Raw genomic sequence first — 26,137 nt, forward strand, 5'->3', positions numbered from 1 at the left:
CTAGGGGCTGGTGTTTTGTGGAGAAGTAGTGGACTTTACATATCTCTAGGGGCTGGTGTTTTGCGGAGAAGTAGTGGACTTTAGATACCTCTAGGGGCTGGTGTTTTGTGGAGAAGTAGTGGACTTTAGATACCATACACCTAGTGTTTTAGTACTTTCTCTGCTGCTCTTTGTTCTAGCTGACTGGTTGCACTGCACAGTGGCTGATGTTCCTCTGAAATGTTTTTGAACTATACATGGTACCCTTTACATTTCATCAGCCTGTTCTGGTTGTCTTCTCCTCGCAGGCTGCTTTGACAGCGAACGTATCTAGAGAACATCCCTGGTCATCCCTACTGCCTCTGCTCTGGCGGTCTCACTAAACACAAATGCTTTGTAAATGATGTCTGTGTGTTGGAGTGTGCTTCTGGCTATCCGTAAATAATAATAAAAAAAATACAAACCTCTGGTTTGCTTAATATGAGGAATTTGAAAATATGTCAAAATAAATGTAAAATATGTCAAAATATATTTTTGTAATGATTTTTACTTTTGAAACCAAATACTTTTAGACTTTTACTCAAGTAGTATTTTACTGGGTGACTTTCACTTTTACTGGAGTCATTTTCTATTAATGTAGCTTCACTTTTACTCAAGTATGACAATTGGGTACTTTTTCAACCACTGCATTCAGATACCTTCTTAATGCTGGGTTAGGGAATCATTCAGATACCTTCTTAATGCTGGGTTAGGGAATCATTCAGATACCTTCTTAATGCTGGGTTAGGGAATCATTCAGGATACCTTCTTAATGCTGGGTTAGGGAATCATTCAGATACCTTCTTAATGCCGGGTTAGGGAATCATTCAGATACCTTCTTAATGCTGGGTTAGGGAATCATTCAGGATACCTTCTTAATGCTGGGTTAGGGAATCATTCAGATACCTTCTTAATGCTGGGTTAGGGAATCATTCAGATACCTTCTTAATGCCTGGTTAGGGAATCATTCAGGATACCTTCTTAATGCTGGGTTAGGGAATCATTCAGATACCTTCTTAATGCTGGGTTAGGGAATCATTCAGGATACCTTCTTAATGCTGGGTTAGGGAATCATTCAGGATACCTTCTTAATGCTGGGTTAGGGAATCATTCAGGATACCTTCTTAATGCTGGGTTAGGGAATCATTCAGATACCTTCTTAATGCCCGGTTAGGGAATCATTCAGGATACCTTCTTAATGCTGGGTTAGGGAATCATTCAGATACCTTCTTAATGCTGGGTTAGGGAATCATTCAGATACCTTCTTAATGCTGGGTTATGGAATCATTCAGGATACCTTCTTAATGCTGGGTTAGGGAATCATTCAGGATACCTTCTTAATGCTGGGTTAGGGAATCATTCAGATACCTTCTTAATGCTGGGTTAGGGAATCATTCAGATACCTGTTTGGTCAATAAGATATAGTATATTGTTATCATTATGCAACCTGAAAGAACATTTTTAAAAGTGAAGTTGTGATTAAAACAACATGTGGTCGCTCCATTCAACAAGACGGTCCTATCAAACCATAATAAAATAAAAACAGATTGCTTGAGTAAAAACAAGTGTATTTCTTTCACCAGTGTGGGTTTTCAAGCCGCTTCTCATATGATCTGGCCTGAAAATCTCCAAACAACTGGGTAGAATATCATATTCTTTTCATAATGAAAGCTGTATTGGAGTTGCGCAACGTGAGCATCTAGCGCAGCCTTGACTGTCTTGAGAATGCAGATCTGTATTCTCGCGTTGTCAGCACATATCTCGTTCTGGTAAAAGAGGGCTACAAGACCGTTCTAAATCAAGTGTCAAGGTGAAAATCAAGCTTTGTAACATATTTGAGAACGTTTGCAAATACAGAAAGAATAATTTAGTAGTCGGATTATTTGTCCACAGGCGGCTAATTGTTGATCTGGTGCACATTGCTCTAGCTAGCTAGCTTGCTAACTAGCCATTGGAAGCTAACAGTCTATAGCAAGCAATTGTGTTTATCTACATTATGTTTATCTACAGTGTTGTGAATCACCATATTAAGTGTCAATGTCAAAAATATATGAAGTGTCAATTGTTAATTTTTAACATGACATCCATTGGCTACTCGGATCACTGGCTAGTAAATTAGCCTGGTTAACAAGGCCGAAGGTTAGGTAGCTAAGGAGGCTAGCTAGCCAACTTAATTTCAGTATTCATTAGTCATTTAGTGATTACAAATCAATTGTCAGTTTCAAATCTCATCTGCTTTAAACTATATTGCTCCAATGTATCTATTTAGCAGTCAAGTGAGCCGAAAACTCCCAAAACGCAGTCAACCCATCGTCGCTTCAGTCTTTGGTGCACGAGACAATAGCTACAACTAATTCCAAGCATGTGCAGCAGACTGGGTTACGCGCAATGCCGTCGGGGGTACGCCAAATAAAAATTTGATTCATGTGGCAACGTTTATATAAATATAAATATAAAAACTTTTATCACATTTTCAATCAGTCCATTTATATTTTCCAACAGGGCTATACATTTGGGTGAGGGTTTTTTCTCGCCTGAGTAGCCTCGTTTCACTGCCAAAAATACAATTAAACCATCTCGTGTTCAGCGAAATAACATAATGTCAAATGCAGGTAGCCTAGTCAAATAGACATAGTGGAGTGGTAACGGGTGTGCAAGCAGTTGCTCCCCGATGCCACTTGGGGACACTGCAGCATCCACGAGAGGCTCTTGCTGCCAAGGTAATGTCTGACCGCTTGAAAGCCGTTTTGGACACAACAGTGAAAATGGATAACCTTTGTAAAGCAAGGCCCCTGAACTCTTGTGTATTTCCTGCACTATGCAATGATATGGGCAGCGACCACGTAACGCTTTTACAGAAGTGCGCTGGTTATCAAGGGGCAAATGTAACAGTATAACTTTCGTCCGTCCCCGAATCCTGTTTCCATTGATCATCCTTGAGATGTTTCTTCAACTTAATTGGAGTCCAACTGTGTTCAATTCAATTGAATTGGACATATAAGGTCCCACAGTTGACAGTGCATGTCAGAGCAAAAACAAAGCCATGTGGTTGAAGGAGACCAGATTGTGGCAAGGCACAGATCTGGGGAAGGGTACCGAATACAATTCTGCAGCATTTTTAAATTTAACTAGGCAAGTCAGTTATGAACAAATTCATATTTCCAATGACAGCCTGGGAATAGTGGGTTAACTGTCTTGTTCAGGGGCAGAATGACAGATTTTTACCTTTTCGGCTTGGGGATTCGATCTTGTAACCTTTCGGTTACTAGTCCAACGCTCTAACCACTAAGCTACCTGCCATCCCACAGCATTGAAGGTCCCCAAGAACACAGTGGCCTCCATCATTCTTAAATGGAATTAGTTTGGAACCACCAAGACTCTTCTTTGAGCTGGCCCCCCGGCCAAACTGAGCTATCAGGGGAGAAGGACTTTGGTCAGGGAGGTGACAAAGAACCCAATGGTCACGTCTGGAGGAAGTCTGGCACCATCCCTACGGTGAAGCATGGTGATGGCAGCATCATGCTGTGGGGATGTTTTTCAGCGGCAGGGACTGGTAGAGGGAAAGATGAACAAAGTGAAGTACGGAGAGATCCTTGATGAAAACCTGCCCCAGAACGCTCAGGACCTCAGACCGGGGTGAAGCCTTCCAACAGGACAACAACACTAAACACACAGCCAAGACAATGCAGGAGTGGCTTCAGGACAAGTCTCTGAATGTCCTTGAGTGGCCCAGCCAGAGCTCGGACTTGAACCCGATCAAACATCTCTGGAGAGACCTGAAAATAGCTGTGCAGCGTCACTCCCCATTCAACCTGACAGAGCTTGAGAGGATCTGCAGAAAATGGGAGAAACTCCCCAAATACAGGTGTGCCAAGCTTGTAGCATCATACCCCAAGAAGACTTGAGGCTGTATTCGCTGCCAAAGCTGCTTCAACAAAGTACTGAGTAAAGGGTCTGAATACTTATGTAAATGTGATGTCAGTTTATTTCTAATACATTTGTCACAGGAAGGGTATAGCTGGCTCTAGCGTGTGTGTGTCCTCAGATCAGAGGCAACATCTTTAAGATGGCACAATATGGGCATCTTTTGGTCTGCGATGGTGATCACACTGAATCTACTAGTGACACACATTAAAACAAGTTTACAAGCCATTTTTTTGACACGGGATCATCAAAGTTCCCTGTAACATAACTACTTTGTGTGTGTTTTGTATGTCATGACTGTAAACACATTGTGATTTCACAATTTAACATTTGCTAAAGAGCAACCCCAGTAGGCCACTGCAGCCTCACTCTACCTGTGATATAAAAGTTATTTTTTGATAAAGCGCGAAAATGAAATAAACGGTTTGGAAAAACTATTTTTTTTTGTGGAAGACTGAATAAGTGCTTCAAACGGTTTGCTGTGAATGATCTGTACTGTAGCTGTGATCTCTATCTGTGAATGATTTGTGCTGTAGCTGTGATCTCTATCTGTGAATGATCTGTACTGTAGCTGTGATCTCTATCTGTGAATGATCTGTACTGTAGCTGTGATCTCTATCTGTGAATGATCTGTACTGTAGCTGTGATCTCTATCTGTGAATGATCTGTGCTGTAGCTGTGATCTCTATCTGTGAATGATTTGTGCTGTAGCTGTGATCTCTATCTGTGAATGATTTGTGCTGTAGCTGTGATCTCTATCTGTGAATGATTTGTACTGTAGCTGTGATCTCTATCTGTGAATGATCTGTACTGTAGCTGTGATCTCTATCTGTGAATGATTTGTGCTGTAGCTGTGATCTCTATCTGTGAATGATTTGTGCTGTAGCTGTGATCTCTATCTGTGAATGATTTGTACTGTAGCTGTGATCTCTATCTGTGAATGATCTGTACTGTAGCTGTGATCTCTATCTGTGAATGAATTACAGAAGATACCTTTGTCCATTGACTCTTCTGTGTAATGTACTGGAACTGAGATTCATGATTTAAGGGCTGATCAGTAAGCTAAAGATAACCCAATAATAGCTTCACATTACTGACGTTGCCATCGCCATAGCAACGTGAGCTAGCTAGTTCCATTTTATTAGCAGTGATTCCTAGTGCATGGAATATTGAGCACGTTCTATCCCTTTTTTGTTTAGTGAAACTCACCTTTCACATGTTGTGCTTCCTCTTTTGGATCCATCTCTAGCCTTCCATGTCTGAACCAAAGTCCACAGAGTCCCCGGAGGAGAGAGCAGTCAAAGTGGAGGAAGAGGAGAAAGCAGTCAAAGTGGAGGAGGAGGAGAGAGCAGTCAAAGTGGAGGAGGAGAGAGCCGTCACAGAGGAGATGGAGGAGGAGAGAGCAGTCAAAGAGGAGTTGGAGGAGAGAGCAGCCAAAGAGGAGATGGAGGAGGAGAGAGCAGTCAAAGTGGAGGTGGAGGAGGAGAGAGAAGTCAAAGTGGAGGTGGAGGAGGAGGAGAGAGAAGTCAAAGTGGAGGTGGAGGAGGAGAGAGCAGTCAAAGAGGAGGAGAGAGCAGTCAAAGAGGAGGTGGAGGAGGAGAGAGCAGTCAAAGAGGAGGTAGAGGAGGAGAGAGCAGTCAAAGAGGAGTTGGAGGAGGAGAGAGCAGTCACAGAGGAGATGGAGGAGGAGAGAGCAGTCAAAGTGGAGGTGGAGGAGGAGAGAGCAGTCAAAGAGGAGGTGGAGAGAGCAGTCAAGGGGGAGGTGGAGGAGGAGAGAGCAGTCGAAGACGTGGAGGAGAGAGCAGCCAAAGTGGAGGTGGAGGAGGAGAGAGCAGCCAAAGAGGAGGTGGAGGAGAGAGCAGTCAATGAAGAAGAGGAGAACAGGGAAGTGTCTGCTCCAGACCTAGAGGAGGAAGAGGAGGAAGTAGATAGTATCACTGACCCAGGTAAGTTCAGGTGTGGAGTACGGAGAGAGGTTGTTGCCTTGGCAGCCACAGGGGATTCCAGAACTATTGTATTGCTTCTACTTGCATCAAAAGTATTTTAAATCCCATTTCAATGTTACCGTTCTAATTCTAACCCCATATCGGTTCATATTCCCACAGGAGAGATCTCCAACACAGGTTCAGACAGTGAGCCCAGTTCCACAGCATCAGGAAACCATAAACAACACAGACAGAGGAACTCAAGACAGAAACATCACCACTGCATGGACTGCTTCACTAGTTTCTATGATCCAGAGGAGTTGAGAAGACACACTTGTAGGCCAAGACCCTGCACAGACTGCAGAGACTGTTTTATTTGTCCAACTCACCCCAAATCTCCCCATCAGATTCACAAAAGAAAGAAGCCTCACCCGTGTGGTCAACGTGCGGAGAGATTTCAGAACCCGAGCACTTTGAAGAGGCACCAGCTTATTCACACAGGAAAGAAGTCGTGCCACTGCTTTCAGTGTAGGAAGAGGTTCCATCGTGTAGACACCGTAAAGGCTCACCAGAGAATGCACACAGGGGAGAAGCCTTTCCACTGCTCCTTGTGCGGGAAGACTTTTGGTTGGTCAATACATTTGAAGAGACACCAGAAAATACACACAGAGGAGAAGCTTTTCCACTGCTCCCAATGTGGGAAGTGTTTTAATCAGTTATCAAATTTAACGAAACACCAACAAACTCACACAAGAGAGAAACCTTTTCACTGCTCTCAGTGTGGGAAGAGTTTCAGTCTGTCATCATATCTGAAGAGGCACCAAATAACTCACACAGAAGAGAAACCATTCTGCTGTGATCATTGTGGGAAGAGTTTTAAATTGGAAGGAAGCCTTAAGAGTCATCAGAGAATGCATAGTGGAGAGAAGACCCACCACTGCTCCCAATGTGGTAAGAGCTTCAGTCAGGCAGGAGACTTAAAGAGACATCAGAGAATACATAGTGGAGAGAAGCCATACCACTGCTCTCAGTGTGGAAAAAGCTTCAGTCGGTTAAATGTCCTAAAGCAACATCAGAGAAGACACACAGGGGAGAATCCTTTCCACTGCTCCCAATGTGGGAAGACCTTCAGCGAGAAAGGAAATCTAAAGCAACACCAGAAAATACACACGGGAGAGAAGCCATACAGCTGTGATCAGTGCGGGAATTGTTTTAAATGGAAAGAAATGCTGAAAGAACATCAAGAAGCAATTCACAGTGCAGTGCCCAACACTGACCTTATAATGGAGCTGCCAAGCTGGGCATCTACATATCTGACTAATATTGACTGACTGTTTTTGTAATTATTCTGTTAAACCTTTTTTACATGTACAGTGGGGAGAACAAGTATTTGATACACTGCCGATTTTACAGGTTTTCCTACTTACAAAGCATGTAGAGGTCTGTAATTTTTATCATAGGTACACTTCAACTGTGAGAGACGGAATCTAAAACAAAAAGAAAATCAGAAAATCACATTGAATGATTTTTAAGTAATTAATTAGCATTTTATTGCATGACATAAGTATTTGATACATCAGAAAAGCAGAACTTAATATTTGGTACAGAAACCTTTGTTTGTAATTACAGAGATCATACGTTTCCTGTAGTTCTTGACCAGGTTTGCACACACTGCAGCAGGGATTTTTGCCCACTCCTCCATACAGACCTTCTCCAGATCCTTCAGGTTTTGGGGCTGTCGCTGGGCAATACAGACTTTCAGCTCCCTCCAAAGATTTTCTATTGGGTTCAGGTCTGGAGACTGGCTAGGCCACTCCAGGACCTTGAGATGCTTCTTACGGAGCCACTCCTTAGTTGCCCTGGCTGTGTGTTTCGGGTCGTTGTCATGCTGGAAGACCCAGCCACGACCCATCTTCAAAATGCTCTTACTGAAGGAAGGAGGTTGTTGGCCAAGATCTTGCGATATATGGCCTCGTCCATCCTCCCCTCAATATGGTGCAGTCGTCCTGTACCCTTTGCAGAAAAGCATCCCCAAAGAATGATGTTTCCACCTCCATGCTTCACAGTTGGGATGGTGTTCTTGGGGTTGTACTCATCCTTCTTCTTCCTCCAAACACGGCGAGTGGAGTTTAGACCAAAAAGCTCTATTTTTGTCTCATCAGACCACATGACCTTCTCCCATTCCTCTTCTGGATCATCCAGATGGTCATTGGCAAACTTCAGACGGGCCTGGACATGCGCTGGCTTGAGAAGGGGGACCTTGCGTGCGCTGCAGGATTTTAATCCATTACGGTGTAGTTTGTTACTAATGGTTTTCTTTGAGAATGGTTTTCTTTGAGACTGTGGTCCCAGCTCTCTTCAGGTCATTGACCAGGTCCTGCCGTGTAGTTCTGGGCTGATCCCTCACCTTTCTCATGATCATTGATGCCCCACGAGGTGAGATCTTGCATGGAGCCCCAGACCGAGGGTGATTGACCGTCATCTTGAACTTCTTCCATTTTCAAATAATTGCGCCAACAGTTGTTGCCTTCTCACCAAGCGGGTTGCCTATTGTCCTGTAGCCCATCCCAGCCTTGTGCAGGTCTACAATTTTATCCCTGATGTTCTTACACAGCTCTCTGGTCTTGGCCATTGTGGAGAGGTTGGAGTCTGTTTGATTGAGTGTGTGGACAGGTGTCTTTTATACAGGTCACGAGTTCAAACAGGTGCAGTTAATACAGGTAATGAGTGGAGAACAGGAGGGCTTCTTAAAGAAAAACTAACAGGTCTGTGAGAGCCGGAATTCTTACTGGTTGGTAGGTGATCAAATACTTATGTCATGCAATAAAATGCAAATTAATTACTTAAAAATCATACAATGTGGTTTTCTGGATTTTTGGATTTTAGATTCCATCTCTCACAGTTGAAGTGTACCTATGATAAAAATCACAGACCTCTACGTGCTTTGTAAGTAGGAAAACCTGCAAAATCGGCAGTGTGTCAAATAACTTGTTCTCCCCACTGTATGTTTTACCTTTTACCACTTTGTTAACAGAGGGGGAGGTGGGAGGGGGGGTTGAACTCCGGTCTCCGGTGGGGAAAAGAGGACATGTGACTGTCTGGGTGTGTTAACACTTGACCCCAGGCTCTGCATAATTACCCTGCAAGACCTGAAGTCCATCTGTAATATTCTCATATGAAAATGTACTAAAGGGTATGAATTATGACATCACGTTTTAATTCAAGTGTATTTTCTTCCAGAAATGCATTTAGTTTCTATCTGCATAAATGAAAACTTTCTGAACAAAATGGATATTATGGATTTGGGGTGGCAGGGTAGCCTAGCGGTTAGAGGCAGGGTAGCCTAGCGGTTAGAGGCAGGGTAGCCTAGCGGTTTGAGGCAGGGTAGCCTAGCGGTTAGAGGCAGGGTAGCCTAGCGGTTAGAGGCAGGGTAGCCTAGCGGTTAGAGGCAGGGTAGCCTAGCGGTTAGAGGCAGGGTAGCCTAGCAGTTAGAGGCAGGCTAGCCTAGCGGTTAGAGGCAGGGTAGCCTAAACCCCTGAGCTGACAAGGTACAACTATGTCGTTCTGCCCCTGAACAAGACAGTTAACCCACTGTTCCTAGGCCGTCATTGAAAATAAGAATTTGTTCTTAACTGACTTTCTCAGTTAAATAAAGGTAGTAAAAATAAATATGTTTTAATATTATCTCAAGTCAATCACTCTCCTCTTGGGAATGTTTGATTTGCATATTGATGTTATTGCACCAACACATTAGTAACACAGGGTGTTACAGTAATAGTATTACGCTAGTCCATAACGAGGTAATATAATGAGTTATACTTTGTATCTGAGTAATATGTAGATGTAGTCAAGCCACCTAAAGCTAGATTCCGAGTAGAGTCCCTCGTGTTCTAGTGGGAGTCCTTTATACTCCAGTCCCGAGTCCCTTGGTAGTGTTAAAAGTTATCGTCCAACCATTTTTTTTAAAAGCTTGTTTTCATTAGTGTTGTACATTTGTAAGGCTAAATATATGTAACATTTGCTGCTGTAGCTAGTATGTTGAATTATGTTGACTTCTGACAACTGTCACCACTGGTTGAGTCGTGAAAATCGTGACTTGAGTCTGAGTCAAGTCTGAGTCGGGGACTCGAGTACTACATTTTATTTGTGCAAATTGATGTCAATTCACTAGTGTCTGGGTTTAACACGTTAGTAACATAACATTTTACAGTAGTACTATTACTGTAACAAAACATTTTACAGTAATACTATTACTGTAACAAAACATTTTACAGTAATACTATTCATTTTGTCAGTAGCAAGGTGCTACAATGAATTAGAATTTGTATTTGAGTAATAATGTAATAAGGTCATTGTGATAGTCCCACTGAGCCCAAACCAGATTGGATGGCGTATTGCTGCAGAATGCTGTGGTAGCCATGCTGGTTAAGTGTGCCTTGAATTCTAAATAAATCACTGACAGTGTCACCACCAGTGAAGCACCATCACACCTCCTCCTCCATGCTTCACGGTGGGAACCACACATGGAGAGATCATCCTTTCACCTACTCTGCGTCTTACAAAGAAACGGCGGTTGGAACCAAAAATCTCAAATTTGGACTCATCAGACCAAAGGACAGATTTCCACCGGTCTAATGTTCATTGCTCCTGTTTCTTGGCCCAAGCAAGTCTCTTCTTCTTATAGGTGTCCTTTAGTAGTGGTTTCTTTTCAGCAATTCGATCATGAAGGCCTGATTGACGCAGTCTCCTCAGAACAGTTGATGTTGAGATGTGTCTGTTACTTGAACTCTGTGAAGCATTTATTTGGGCTGCAATCTGAGGTGCAGTTAACTGTAATGAACGTATCCTCTGCAGCAGAGGTAACTCAGGGTCTTTGTTTCCTGTGGTGGTCCTCATGAGAGACAGTTAACTGTAATGAACTGATCCTCTGCAGCAGAGGTAACTAACTCCCTGGTCTTCCTTTCCTGTGGCAGTCCTCATGAGAGACAGTTAACTGTAATGAACTGATCCTCTGCAGCAGAGGTAACTCTGGGTCTTCCTTTCCTGTGGCAGTCCTCATGAGAGACAGTTAACTGTAATGAACTGATCCTCTGCAGCAGAGGTAACTCTGGGATTTCCTTTCCTGTGGCGGTCCTCATGAGAGACAGTTAACTGTAATGAACTGATCCTCTGCAGCAGAGGTAACTCTGGGTCTTCCTTTCCTGTGGCAGTCCTCATGAGAGACAGTTAACTGTAATGAACTTATCCTCTGCAGCAGAGGTAACTCTGGGTCTTTGTTTCCTGTGGTGGTCCTCATGAGAGACAGTTAACTGTAATGAACTGATCCTCTGCAGCAGAGGTAACTCTGGGTCTTCCTTTCCTGTGGCAGTCCTCATGAGAGACAGTTAACTGTAATGAACTTATCCTCTGCAGCAGAGGTAACTCTGGGTCTTTGTTTCCTGTGGTGGTCCTCATGAGAGACAGTTAACTGTAATGAACTGATCCTCTGCAGCAGAGGTAACTCTGGGTTTTCCTTTCCTGTGGTGGTCCTCATGAGAGACAGTTAACTCTGGGTCTTCCTTTCCTGTGGTTGTCCTCATGAGAGACAGTTAACTCTGGGTCTTCCTTTCCTGTGGCGGTCCTCATGAGAGACAGTTAACTCTGGGTCTTCCTTTCCTGTGGTTGTCCTCATGAGAGGCAGTTAACTCTGGGTCTTCCTTTCCTGTGGCGGTCCTCATGAGAGGCAGTTAACTCTAATGAACTTATCCTCTGCAGCAGAGGTAACTCTGGGTCTTCCTTTCCTGTGGTTGTCCTCATGAGAGACAGTTAACTCTGGGTCTTCCTTTCCTGTGGTTGTCCTCATGAGAGACAGTTAACTCTGGTTCTTCCTTTCCTGTGGCGGTCCTCATGAGAGGCAGTTAACTCTAATGAACTTATCCTCTGCAGCAGAGGTAACTCTGGGTCTTCCTTTCCTGTGGCGGTCCTCATGAGAGGCAGTTTCATCATAGCGCTGGATGGTTTTTGCTTCACTCGTTCATGTGACAGGCCATAGCATCATGCTGCGTTGTTGACAATATGACTAAGCGCCACAAATTGCTGTTCAATTTCAGCAGGGTGCGCTTCCCTCACCTGCTTCACTTGGTCACGTGACGGGACATAGCTCGGTGCAACCAAGGCCAGAATAATCAAATCCACTCATTGGCATGACCCTTCACAACAAGGTGATTCAGCTGAAGCCTCTGTGTTAGTGCTGGGATGGAACAAGAGCCTGCACACCATGTGGATGGGCTGTCCAGAGCAGGAGTTGAAGGCCCCTGATATACTGGTATTAACTGACACACCATGTGGATGGGCTGTCCAGAGCAGGAGTTGAAGCCCCCTGATATACTGTTATTAACTGACACACCATGTGGATGGGCCGTCCAGAACAGGAGTTACAGGCCCCTGATATACTGTTATTAACTGACACACCATGTGGATGGGCCGTCCAGAACAGGAGTTACAGGCCCCTGATATACTGTTATTAACTGACACACCATGTGGATGGGCTGTCCAGAACAGGAGTTACAGGCCCCTGATATACTGTTATTAACTGACACACCATGTGGATGGGCTGTCCAGAACAGGAGTTACAGGCCCCTGATATGCTGTTATTAACTGACACACCATGTGGATGGGCCGTCCAGAACAGGAGTTACAGGCCCCTGATATACTGGTATTAACTGACACACCATGTGGATGGGCCGTCCAGAACAGGAGTTACAGGCCCCTGATATACTGTTATTAACTGACACACCATGTGGATGGGCTGTCCAGAACAGGAGTTACAGGCCCCTGATATACTGTTATTAACTGACACACCATGTGGATGGGCTGTCCAGAACAGGAGTTACAGGCCCCTGATATGCTGTTATTAACTGACACACCATGTGGATGGGCCGTCCAGAACAGGAGTTACAGGCCCCTGATATACTGGTATTAACTGACACACCATGTGGATGGGCCGTCCAGAACAGGAGTTACAGGCCCCTGATATACTGTTATTAACTGACACACCATGTGGATGGGCTGTCCAGAACAGGAGTTACAGGCCCCTGATATACTGGTATTAACTGACACACCATGTGGATGGGCCGTCCAGAACAGGAGTTACAGACCCCTGATATACTGTTATTAACTGACACACCATGTGGATGGGCCGTCCAGAACAGGAGTTACAGGCCCCTGATATACTGTTATTAACTGACACACCATGTGGATGGGCTGTCCAGAACAGGAGTTACAGGCCCCTGATATACTGGTATTAACTGACACACCATGTGGATGGGCTGTCCAGAACAGGAGTTGAAGGCCCCTGATATACTGTTATTAACTGACACACCATGTGGATGGGCCGTCCAGAACAGGGGTTACAGGCCCCTGATATACTGTTATTAACTGACACACCATGTGGATGGGCCGTCCAGAACAGGAGTTGAAGCCCCCTGATATACTGTTATTAACTGACAGATGTCATTAAGCAGTTGAGTAAACTGTCATTATAAAACTGTTATTGTACATATTTGAAGTATTTTATCAGGGCCCTGGGAGGATCAGATAGTAACTCCTGATCCAATACATGTTAAGGGTGCTTTAAATGACTCGCAAAGTAGTTTTATCACCACAGACAGGAGTTTGACCTGAGACACCCCACAGCCAGTAAAAATCTAAATCTGGATATGAAATGTCACATACTTTGGCATGGATCCACAAAACCACCAGTCTTGGCTCGGTTAATTGAGATCTTATTTTCCAGGTCACATATCTCGCTGTAAATCTATTACGGTGTCAGCAATGTGAGGACCTCATAGACGACTAATAAGGTCAACATAATGTGCTGGCCTGTATCAGGGGGCGGCAGATAGCCTAGTAGTTAGAGCGTTGGGACAGTAACTGAAAGGTTGCTGGATCGAATGCCAGAGCTGACAAGGTATAAATCTGTCGTTCTGCCGTTACGTTCTACCGGGGAACAGTTAACCAACTGTTCCCCGGGAGGCCGTCATTGTAAATTAGAATTTATTCTTAATTGACTTGCCTAGTTAAATAAGTTTAAACAATTCAATTGGATCTCTGTGGTCTACAGTATAGGTATGAGGTGTTCACCTTTCAGCACGCAGTGTGAAATCAATGGAGGGATAAATGGAATATTAATCTAATGCATTTACAAGGAGAAACACTTGGATCAAATGGGGAGCTGTTGTGATTTTCAGAAAGATTTACAGATCTTTAGACTAACAAGTCTAGGTATTACTTCCTGTCAGTGACCTTCTCCTAACATGGCCGTGATCCTAAACTGGATGTCAGAAATACCTGCAGCCTGAAGTCGTTTAGGATTACTGTATGACCCTGCCTCATAGAGATGGTATCAAACCTGCTGAACTGTTCATGAAACTAACATTTGATCCCAATAGAGTTACCGATGGCAGAGTTACAGGAAGTGTACCTAAGCAACAGATAAATTCCAAGCCCAATATGGCCATGTTCAGAAACAGGTGTGTCAGAAATGGCTGAACTCCCCTTCAGCTGCAGCTGTTGGGACACACGTGTCTCTGGGGAGCAGGGCTCATCCTAGCCAAGCCTGTTGGGACACAAGTGTCTCTGGGGAGCAGGGGACTCTTCCTAGCCAAGCCTTTTGGGACACAAGTGTCTCTGGGGAGCAGGGGACTCTTCCTAGCCAAGGCTGTTGGGACACAAGTGTCTCTGGGGGAGCAGGGGACTCTTCCTAGCCAAGCCTTTTGGGACACAAGTGTCTCTGGGGAGCAGGGGACTCTTCCTAACCAAGCCTTTTGGAAGAGTCAGGACAAGTGACAGTCTAATCCACTAGGTGACCCCACCAAGGATCACTGTTTAGAAGTTAAACCCTTCACATTCAGTCACACAATTGGAAGACTGATTTAAATCATGGGAAAAACTGAGTGTTCCTGTCTGCCGGTGAAGGAGTTGAATAGAAGGAGTTGAATAGAAGGAGTTGAATAGAAGGAGTTGAACAGAAGGAGTTGAACAGAAGGTGTTGAATAGAAGGAGTTGAACAGAAGGAGTTGAATAGAAGGAGTTGAACAGAAGGAGTTGAACAGAAGGAGTTGAATAGAAGGAGTTGAATAGAAGGAGTTGAACAGAAGGAGTTGAACAGAAGGAGTTGAACAGAAGGTGTTGAACAGAAGGAGTTGAACAGAAGGAGTTGAACAGAAGGAGTTGAACAGAAGGAGTTGAACAGAAGGAGTTGAATAGAAGGAGTTGAACAGAAGGTGTTGAATAGAAGGAGTTGAACAGAAGGAGTTGAACAGAAGGAGTTGAACAGAAGGAGTTGAACAGAAGGAGTTGAACAGAAGGAGTTGAATAAAAGGAGTTGAATAGAAGGTGTTGAATAGAAGGAGTTGAACAGAAGGAGTTGAACAGAAGGAGTTGAACAGAAGGAGTTGAACAGAAGGAGTTGAACAGAAGGAGTTGAATAGAAGGTGTTGAATAGAAGGTGTTGAACAGAAGGAGTTGAACAGAAGGAGTTGAACAGAAGGAGTTGAACAGAAGGAGTTGAATAGAAGGAGTTGAACAGAAGGAGTTGAATAGAAGGTGTTGAATAGAAGGAGTTGAATAGAAGGAGTTGAATAGAAGGTGTTGAATAGAAGGAGTTGAACAGAAGGAGTTGAACAGAAGGAGTTGAATAGAAGGTTGACCAGTTTAACTGCAGCTTTGGTAATAGTCTTGACCTCCAGGGTTGTGTTCATTAGGCACAGTGTAGCAAAACATTAATTTTTTATTTTTATTTTACCTTTATTTTACTAGGCAAGTCAGTTAAGAACAAATTCTTATTTTCAATGACGGCCTAGGAACAGTGGGTTAACTGCCTGTTCAGGGGCAGAACGACAGATTTGTACCTTGTCAGCTCGGGGGTTTGAACTTGCAACCTTCCAGTTACTAGTCCAACGCTCTAACCACTAGGCTACCCTGCTACCCTGCCGCTGGTGGCCACCGGGCTTCCTGAGTTGGTATCGATAAATGTTCAATGAATTAACCGTCACAACTAAGCCAATATGACAACAATTAGGATCAACGTGAATTTGCAAATCAATCTGAATGAAGGTCAACACACGCCTCTTGTCTCGTTCGAATCAGTGGCAGAGAACCTCATAACAGGGCCGTTACAGAGAACCTCATAACAGGGCCGTTACAGAGAACCTCATAACAGGGCCGTTACAGAGAACCTCATAACAGGGCCGTTGCAGAGAACCTCATAACAGGGCCGTTGCAGAGAACCTCATAACAGGGCCGTTGCAGAGAACCTCATAACAGGGCCGTTGCAGAGAACCTCATAACAGGGCCGTTGCAGAGAACCTCATAACAGGGCCGTTGCAGAGAACCTCATAACAGGGCCGTTAGAGAACCTCATAACAGGGCCGTTGCGGAGGACAAATGATCCAACTTTAATATGGTTTTCCTCAATGATGCTTTAACATGATGTCAAATATGTCAACAACGCTTCCTCCAAAGGACCCTTCTAATGTTTAAATGTTTAAAAAAATGAAAATATCATAAATCTTTTTAAACAATTTTTTATCTGTATTTTGTTGTTCCATTTTGGTGAGGAATCACCCCAATAGCTTTCTAATAGCTACACTAATGTGACATAGAGACTGTGACTTTCTAGCTAACCTTCCTTTCTCCAGTAGTTAATGTTTCCTCTTTCAGAACCTATTCATAATCCACTTCCCTCTTCCTATTTACATGATGAACACTACATCTGTTCATAATCCACTTCCCTCTTCCTATTTACATGATGAACACTACATCTGTTCATAATCCACTTCCCTCTTCCTATTTACATGATGAACACTACATCTGTTCATAATCCACTTCCCTCTTCCTATTTACATGATGAACACTACATCTGAAACTATGAAAATCACAACATTGAAGTAACCAACGGCAACAAATACAACAAGGTTTCTTGCCGCTTCACATCTTGAACCCCTGATGACATCAGAGTGGGATGAATGTGTCTGATCGACTTGCCCTCGCACTCCCTTGGGGCAAAACCTTTATATAGGATTAGGATTCCACAGTATCTTATTGGTTGCAATGCGTCAACCAATGGTTGCGTGCCACGTCAAATTGCTATATCATATGATGTGATTAGCTGATATGCAGACCCAGGCGTTTCTGAGATCTGGCAAGCTTCTCCACTGTAGTCAGCATGGAGGGTCATTGTGTTTCAGAACCACAGATTTCACAAAACCTACAACTAATGTAATCTGACAGGGTGGGTAACTGCTCACTGCTCCAAAACCTGCCTTCTGACACCATGTATCTAGCCTGTGTTGGCTGACTGTTGGGCCTTCATTCCAACCTCTCCCGCCACTGTGGATTCTATTTATAGCCGTCTCATAAAAGTGTGGCACCTCGGCTATGTGTGAAGCCTCCGCTATGCTGACAAAGTGGTCTAGCCTCTAACTCAATGCAATTTGAACCCTCTGGTAAATCTGGACAAGTATAACATTACTAAATACATTCAACTACTTTTTTTCCCCCCTAAACGGGTCTAGACTTGTTATTGCTTGTTGAGCAGATTGGGATTTGTGAAACTTACTCCTCAGGACTTGAACCCCATTATAAACCCGTGGTTTGAATTGAAGAGGGCAGTCCGTCAGTGCAGACATCCCAGATTTACCACCATATTTGACAGTAGGTCTGTTGTTGTTTACTGCTTAAGCATCCTTATTTCCGTGCCAAACACACCACTGGTGTACGAGGGCAAAGAGCTCTAATTTCATGTCTACTGAAACCCTCTGAACTGGAACAGCCATTTCAGCAAAGGGTGTAATAAGTCTAAATACTAATAGATTGGATTAGTTTAGAAAAAAATGCTATTTATCTTTGTGTAGCATAAGATTCATTAATTAATCAACCAATGTTGAGTTAAGGTTGGTGGAATCTTATTCAAAATGATTCACAACTTTTATGGCTGTCAAAGGTGTTTTCACCAAGTTAACCTTGGGGGCCTCCTGAGTGGCGCAGTGGTCTAAGGCACTGTATCGCAGTGCTAGAGGCGTCACTACAGACCCGGGATTGATCTCAGGCTGTGTCGCAATGTCCTTCTCCCATCGCGCACTGACTTGGGTAGCCAGTTTAGAACAATCCCTCCTTGTCCTTGTCCCATAGCGCACTGACTTGGGTAGCCAGTTTAGAACCATCCCTCCTTGTCTCCTCATCTTGGCATCTGGGAAACTGAGCCGGTGTCGTGTTTTATGAGAGGTGCCTCTCAGCGCTGGATAAAGTGTTCCCGGGTGGACGTCAGTCAGGCTGTACTGGACCAACCCGTGTGGAGGGCCTTCGTATCCCATTCAGATCTTGGTTCTGAGGCAGATGGTCTCCAATACAGCTCAAAAGATGATCTGGTCCCAGATGACTATGAGACAGACGCTGAGCACAAACAGACTAAAAACCAAAATTAACTTTTAGCTCTAAAATTTAGTATAGTAATTCCATTAGTGCCTCAAAATATTGATTTTACAAGTATTTTGATGACATGAAACAGAACAAGGAAGCTCAGTACAGGGAAGCTCAGTACAGGGAAGCTCAGTACAGGGAAGCTCAGTACAGGGAAACTCAGTACAGGGAAACTCAGTACAGGGAAACTCAGTACAGGGAAACTCAGTACAGGGAAGCTCAGTACATGTGTGAGGATTGTCTTAGCGTGGTTAGCGTGGTGGAAAATGCTGATACAAAAGGTGTACTGGAGGAGCTGTGGCAATCGGAAAGACTGAAAGGTAATTAAAAAATATATAAATTTGCCATTAGAAGAGCACATTCCGAATTTGCTGCAGGAACCTGAGATTACAAACAATCTAAAGCATTGATTTGATAAAGTTCAAAAGAAAACCCAGCTTCTATAGATAATGTACAGTGCCTTCAGAAAGTATTCAGACCCCTTGACTTTTCCCACATTTAGTTATGTTGCAGGCATATTCTGAAATAGATTATAATCCCCCCCCCCTCAATCTACACACAATACCACATAATGACAAAGCAAAAACAGTTTTTTTGAAAATTTTGAAAATGCATTAAAAAAAGAATGTAAAACTGATATCACATTTATATAAATATTCAGACCCTTTACTCAGTACTTTGTTGATACACCTTTGGCAGAGATTACAGCCTTGAGTCTTCTTGGGTATGACGCTACAGTTTTGGCACACCTGTATTTGGAGAGTTTCTCACATTCTTCTCTGCAGATCCTCTCAAGCTCTGTCAGGTTGAATGGGGAGCGACGCTGCACAGCTATTTTCAGGTCTCTCCAGAGATGTTCCTGCATTGTCTTGGCTGTGTGCTTAGGTTCATTGTCCGGTTGGAAGGTGAACCTTTGCCCCAGTCTGAGGTCCTGAGCGCTCTGGAGCAGGTTTTCATCAAGGATCTCTTTGTACTTTGCTCCGTTCATCTTTGCCTCGATTCTGACTAGTCTCCCTTTCCTAACCGCTGAAAAACATCCCCACAGCATGATGCTGCCACCACCATGCTTCACCGTAGGAATGGTGTCAGGTTTCCTCCAGCCATGATGCTGCCACCACCATGCTTCACCGTAGGAATGGTGTCAGGTTTCCTCCAGACATGATGCTGCCACCCCCATGCTTCACCGTAGGGATGGTGTCAGATTTCCTCCAGACGTGACGCTTGGCATTCAGGCCAAAGAGTTCAATCTTGGTTTCATCGGACCAGATAATCTTGTTTCTCATTGTCTAAGAGTCTTTAGGTGCCTTTAGGCAAACTCCAAGCGGGCTGTCATGTGCCTTTTACTGAGGAGTGGCTTCCGTCTGGCCACTCTACCATAAAGGCCTGATTGGTGGAGTGCTGCAGAGATAGTTGTCCTTCTGGAAGGTTCTCCTATCTCCACAGAGGAACTCTGTCAGAGTGACCATCAGGATCTCGGTCACCTCCCTGACCAAGGCCCTTCTCCCCCAATTTCTCAGTTTGGCCAGGCGGCCAGTTCTAGGAATAGTTTTGGCGGTTCCAAACTTCTTCCATGAAGAATGATGGAGGCCACTGTTGGTACCCTTCCCCAGATCTGTGCCTCGACACAATCCGGCCTCTGAGCTCTAAGGACAATTCCTTCAACCCCATGGCTTGGTTTTTGCTCTGACATGCACTGTCAACTGTGGGACCTTATATAGACAGGTGTGTGCCTTTCCAAATCATGTCCAATCAATTGAATTTACCACAGGTGGACTCCTATCAAGTTGTTGAAACATCTCAAGGATGATCAATGGAAACAGGATGCACCTGAGCTCAATTTCGAGTCTCATAGCAAAGAGTCTGAATACTTATGTAAAACATTTTTTTTTATAAATTTGCAAAAATAAAATTAAACCTATTTTTGCTTTGTCATTATGGGGTGTTGTGTGTAGATCGCTGAAGGATTACATATTTTTAATAAGGCTGTAATTTAACAAAATGTTGAAAAAGTCAAGGGGTCTGATTACTTACTGTATATGAAGGGAAGATGTATGAGGAACTGTCACCTGTAAATTCCCCTGATAATCTGTCCCTTCAGTTCATTTGTGACGGAGTTCAAGTGTTTGAATCCTCTTCATTCAGCATTTGGCCGCTCCTCTAATGAGCTTCCTGTACATCTGAGAAACAAACGTCCTTGTCTGCGGTTTATGTTTTGAGCTCCAAAAGCCACACATGAACACGTACTTGAAACCTTCCGTAGATGAATGTATTACTTTGCAAGATCAAGGTGTCAAAATGGAGAAAATAAAACTCAAGTTGCTTTTGTGACTCGCAAAGTCTTTCCTTTCATTTTAATCAGAGACTCTGTTGACCGACCTCTTCTTCAAAACGTTAAACAGTATAATGGGTCATTTAAACAGTTTAATGGGTAATTTGAACAGTATAATGGGTAATTTGAACAGTATAATGGGTAATTTGAACAGTATAATGGGTAATTTGAACAGTTTAATGGGTCATTTAAACAGTTTAATGGGTAATTTGAACAGTATAATGGGTAATTTGAACAGTATAATGGGTAATTTGAACAGTTTAATGGGTCATTTAAACAGTTTAATGGGTCATTTAAACAGTTTAATTGGGAATTTGGCTGCTCTTTTTTTTGTCTCCAAAAATGTTCTATAGTAGCAATGGGAAGAGGGTTCTATAGTAGCAATGGGAAGAGGGTTCTATAGTAGCAAAGGGAAGAGGGTTCTATAGTAGCAATGGGAAGAGGGTTCTATAGTAGCAATGGGAAGCGGGTTCTATAGTAGCAATGGGAAGAGGGTTCTATAGTAGCAATGGGAAGAGGGTTCTATAGTAGCAATGGGAAGAGGGTTCTATAGTAGCAAAGGGAAGAGGGTTCTATAGTAGCAAAGGGAAGAGGGTTCTATAGTAACAAAGAGAAATGGGTTCTATAGTAGCAAAGGGAAGAGGGTTCTATAGTAGCAATGGGAAGAGGGTTCTATAGTAGCAAAGGGAAGAGGGTTCTACAGTAGCAAAGGGAAGAGGGTTCTATATTAGCAAAGGGAAGAGGGTTCTATTGTAGCAATGGGAAGAGGGTTCTATAGTAGCAAAGGGAAGAGGGTTCTATAGTAACAAAGAGAAAGGGGTTCTATAGTAGCAAAGAGAAAGGGGTTCTATAGTAGCAAAGGGAAGAGGGTTCTATAGTAGCAATGGGAAGAGGGTTCTATAGTAGCAAAGGGAAGAGGGTTCTATAGTAGCAAAGGGAAGAGGGTTCTATAGTAACAAAGAGAAAGGGGTTCTATAGTAGCAAAGGGAAGAGGGTTCTATAGTAGCAATGGGAAGAGGGTTCTATAGTAGCAAAGGGAAGAGGGTTCTACAGTAGCAAAGGGAAGAGGGTTCTATATTAGCAAAGGGAAGAGGGTTCTATTGTAGCAATGGGAAGAGGGTTCTATAGTAGCAAAGGGAAGAGGGTTCTATTGTAGCAATGGGAAGAGGGTTCTATAGTAGCAAAGGGAAGAGGGTTCTATAGTAGCAAAGGGAAGAGGGTTCTATAGTAGCAAAGGGAAGAGGGTTCTATAGTAGCAAAGGGAAGAGGGTTCTATAGTAGCAAAGGGAAGAGGGTTCTATAGCAGCAAAGGGAAGAGGGTTCTATATTAGCAAAGGGAAGAGGGTTCTATTGTAGCAATGGGAAGAGGGTTCTATAGTAGCAAAGGGAAGAGGGTTCTATAGTAACAAAGAGAAAGGGGTTCTATAGTAGCAAAGAGAAAGGGGTTCTATAGTAGCAAAGGGAAGAGGGTTCTATAGTAGCAATGGGAAGAGGGTTCTATAGTAGCAAAGGGAAGAGGGTTCTATAGTAGCAAAGGGAAGAGGGTTCTACAGTAGCAAAGGGAAGAGGGTTCTATATTAGCAAAGGGAAGAGGGTTCTATTGTAGCAATGGGAAGAGGGTTCTATAGTAGCAAAGGGAAGAGGGTTCTATAGTAACAAAGAGAAAGGGGTTCTATAGTAGCAAAGAGAAAGGGGTTCTATAGTAGCAAAGGGAAGAGGGTTCTATAGTAGCAATGGGAAGAGGGTTCTATAGTAGCAAAGGGAAGAGGGTTCTATAGTAGCAAAGGGAAGAGGGTTCTATAGTAACAAAGAGAAAGGGGTTCTATAGTAGCAAAGGGAAGAGGGTTCTATAGTAGCAATGGGAAGAGGGTTCTATAGTAGCAAAGGGAAGAGGGTTCTACAGTAGCAAAGGGAAGAGGGTTCTATATTAGCAAAGGGAAGAGGGTTCTATTGTAGCAATGGGAAGAGGGTTCTATAGTAGCAAAGGGAAGAGGGTTCTATTGTAGCAATGGGAAGAGGGTTCTATAGTAGCAAAGGGAAGAGGGTTCTATAGTAGCAAAGGGAAGAGGGTTCTATAGTAGCAAAGGGAAGAGGGTTCTATAGTAGCAAAGGGAAGAGGGTTCTATAGTAGCAAAGGGAAGAGGGTTCTATAGCAGCAAAGGGAAGAGGGTTCTATAGTAGCAAAGGGAAGAGGGTTCTATAGTAGCAAAGGGAACATGTGCATATCCTTTTTGAGGAAAACTATCGACTCAGAAATCAGTCTGACTTGTTTATAGATTCAGCACTATAGTCTGGAAAAACTGGAAAGGGAATTAAAGGCCCCAGTATTTTATCTCAGTTTGAACATTTTGACATAACGGAGGGACCTAATCCCAGACTATATGCACAATGTGCAATTGGCGGTTGCCAGGAGCATGACCAGGTTAAACAGTGAACATCATGATGTCATGGTGCATACACGGTGTAGGTAGATCAGCTCAACGTCTAGATCACATGCGTTTTGAATATTAAGCCACCATGTCACGGCTCACGTGTACCATGTTTGATGACCCAAGTAACATTTTTGAAAGACACACTAATGGTTACGTGTAGCTTCTGTACTATAGTGTTCCACTACTTACAGGAATTTTGCCAAATTGTTACTTAACTAATTGGTTAAAACTCGTTCAGGGAGTCCCTCTACTACTTGGCGAGAGCATTACAGAAAGTCTGATTTGAGGTTTTTATGGGTGATGTTTCTTGCAACGTGTATCTTTGCCTCCAGCTGCCAAGAAGTGTTTGGGGTCAGAATAACAGAATAAGAAGTGTTTGGGGTCAGTATAACAGAATAAGAAGTGTTTAGGGTCAGAATAACAGAATAAGAAGTGTTTAGGGTCAGTATAACAGAATAAGAAGTGTTTAGGGTCAGTATAACAGAATAAGAAGTGTTTGGGGTCAGTATAACAGAATAAGAAGTGTTTGGGGTTAGAATAACAGAATAAGAAGTGTTTGGGGTCAGAATAACAGAATAAGAAGTGTTTAGGGTCAGTATAACAGAATAAGAAGTGTTTGGGGTCAGTATAACAGAATAAGAAGTGTTTGGGGTTAGAATAACAGAATAAGAAGTGTTTGGGGTCAGTATAACAGAATAAGAAGTGTTTGGGGTCAGTATAACAGAATAAGAAGTGTTTGGGGTCAGTATAACAGAATAAGAAGTGTTTGAGGTCAGTATAACAGAATAAGAAGTGTTTGGGGTCAGTATAACAGAATAAGAAGTGTTTGAGGTCAGTATAACAGTATAACAGAATAAGAAGTGTTTGGGGTCAGTATAACAGAATAAGAAGTGTTTGGGGTCAGTATAACAGAATAAGAAGTGTTTTGGGTCAGTATAACAGAATAAGAAGTGTTTGGGGTCAGTATAACAGAATAAGAAGTGTTTGGGGTCAGTATAACAGTATAACAGAATAAGAAGTGTTTGGGGTTAGAATAACAGAATAAGAAGTGTTTGGGGTCAGTATAACAGAATAAGAAGTGTTTGGGGTCAGTATAACAGAATAAGAAGTGTTTGGGGTCAGTATAACAGAATAAGAAGTGTTTGGGGTCAGAATAACAGAATAAGAAGTGTTTGGGGTCAGTATAACAGTATAACAGAATAAGAAGTGTTTGGGGTTAGAATAACAGAATAAGAAGTGTTTGGGGTCAGAATAACAGAATAAGAAGTGTTTGGGGTCAGTATAACAGAATAAGAAGTGTTTGGGGTCAGTATAACAGAATAAGAAGTGTTTGGGGTCAGTATAACAGAATAAGAAGTGTTTGGGGTCAGTATAACAGAATAAGAAGTGTTTGGGGTCAGTATAACAGAATAAGAAGTCTTTGGGGTCAGTATAACAGAATAAGAAGTGTTTGGGGTCAGTATAACAGAATAAGAAGTGTTTGGGGTCAGTATAACAGAATAAGAAGTGTTTGGGTTCAGTATAACAGAATAAGAAGTGTTTGGGGTCAGTATAACAGAATAAGAAGTGTTTGGGGTCAGTATAACAGAATAAGAAGTGTTTGGGGTCAGTATAACAGAATAAGAAGTGTTTGGGGTCAGTATAACAGAATAAGAAGTGTTTGGGGTCAGTATAACAGAATAAGTGTTTGGGGTCAGTATAACAGAATAAGAAGTGTTTGGGGTCAGTATAACAGAATAAGAAGTGTTTGGGGTCAGTATAACAGAATAAGAAGTGTTTGGGGTCAGTATAACAGAATAAGAAGTGTTTGGGGTCAGTATAACAGAATAAGAAGTGTTTAGGGTCAGTATAACAGAATAAGAAGTGTTTGGGGTCCTCTCTGGACGTTTTTCATCTTGAACCATGTTTTACAGAAACAAAGAATATACTCTGTTGCCCTAAGAGTTGTGCAAAGTATCAATCATTACAGCTGTCGAAGGTGCATCCAACAAGTATTAACTCTGAGGTGTGAAGAAATACGAAAACAAGACATCTTTATTTTAAAATTAATTTTGGAAATGTGTCTATAATTTGTTCCTTCACTGTAACGGTTTTCTTGATGAGAAGGAGAGTCGGACCAAAATGCGGCGTGTCTATTGCAATCCATGTTTAATGAAGGAACACACTAAACACAAACACTACCAAAACAATAAACTTAACGAAAACCGAAACAGCCTATACTTGTGTAACCTAACACAGAACAATGACATCAGGACACTAAGGACAATCACCCACGACAAACTCAAAGAATATGGCTGCCTAAATATGGTTCCCAATCAGAGACAACGATAAACACCTGCCTCTGATTGAGAACCACTTCAGACAGCCATAGACTTAGCTAGAACACCCCACTAGCTACAATCCCCATACATACACACCACATACAAAAACCCATGCCACACCCTGGCCTGACCAAATAAATAAAGATAAACACAAAATACTTTGACCAGGGTGTGACAGAACCCCCCCCCTAAGGTGCGGACTCCCGAACGCACCTCAAAACAATAGGGAGGGTCCGGGTGGGCGTCTGTCCATGGTGGCGGCTCCGGCGCGGGACGTGGACCCCACTCAATCAATGTCTTAGCCCCTTCTCCTCGCGTCCATGGATAGTCCACCCTCGCCGCCGACCATGGCCTAGTAGTCCTCACCCAGAACCCCACTGGACTGAGGAGCAGATCGGGACTGAGGGGCAGCTCGGGACTGAGGCAGCTCAGGAGTGAGAGGAAGCTCAGGAGTGAGAGGAAGCTCAGGCAGGTTGATGAATCTACCAGATCCTGGCTGGCTGGTGGTTTCGGCAGATCCTGGCTGACTGGCAGATCCTGGTCGACTGGCAGGACTGGCAGATCCAGGTCGACTGGCAGATCTGGAAGATCCTGGTCGACTGGCAGATCTGGAAGATCCTGGTCGACTGGCAGATCTGGAAGAGTCTGGTCGACTGGCAGATCTGGAAGAGTCTGGTCGACTGGCAGATCTGGAAGAGTCTGGTCGACTGGCAGATCTGGAAGAGTCTG

At 43.3% G+C, this 26,137-nt stretch overlaps 1 protein-coding gene across 3 annotated transcripts in view; it reads left to right on the forward strand.

The window, feature by feature from the left end:
• Nucleotides 1–26,137, forward strand: part of LOC110485385 (zinc finger protein 664-like) — a 95,553-nt gene that overhangs the window by 9,935 nt on the left and 59,481 nt on the right. Inside the window, exon 4 of one of the 3 annotated variants that reach the window (XR_005036789.1) lies at nt 5,192–5,350. The exons of the other annotated variants lie outside the window; for them this stretch is intronic. The gene's annotated coding sequence lies outside the window, so the exon portion shown is untranslated. Of the gene's footprint in view, nt 1–5,191; nt 5,351–26,137 lie in introns of those variants that run through there. 3 annotated transcript variants of the gene reach the window in all.

The sequence above is a fragment of the Oncorhynchus mykiss genome, chromosome 17 (assembly GCF_013265735.2).
Source record: "Oncorhynchus mykiss isolate Arlee chromosome 17, USDA_OmykA_1.1, whole genome shotgun sequence".
In the NCBI taxonomy this organism is placed as follows: Eukaryota; Metazoa; Chordata; class Actinopteri; order Salmoniformes; family Salmonidae; genus Oncorhynchus; species Oncorhynchus mykiss.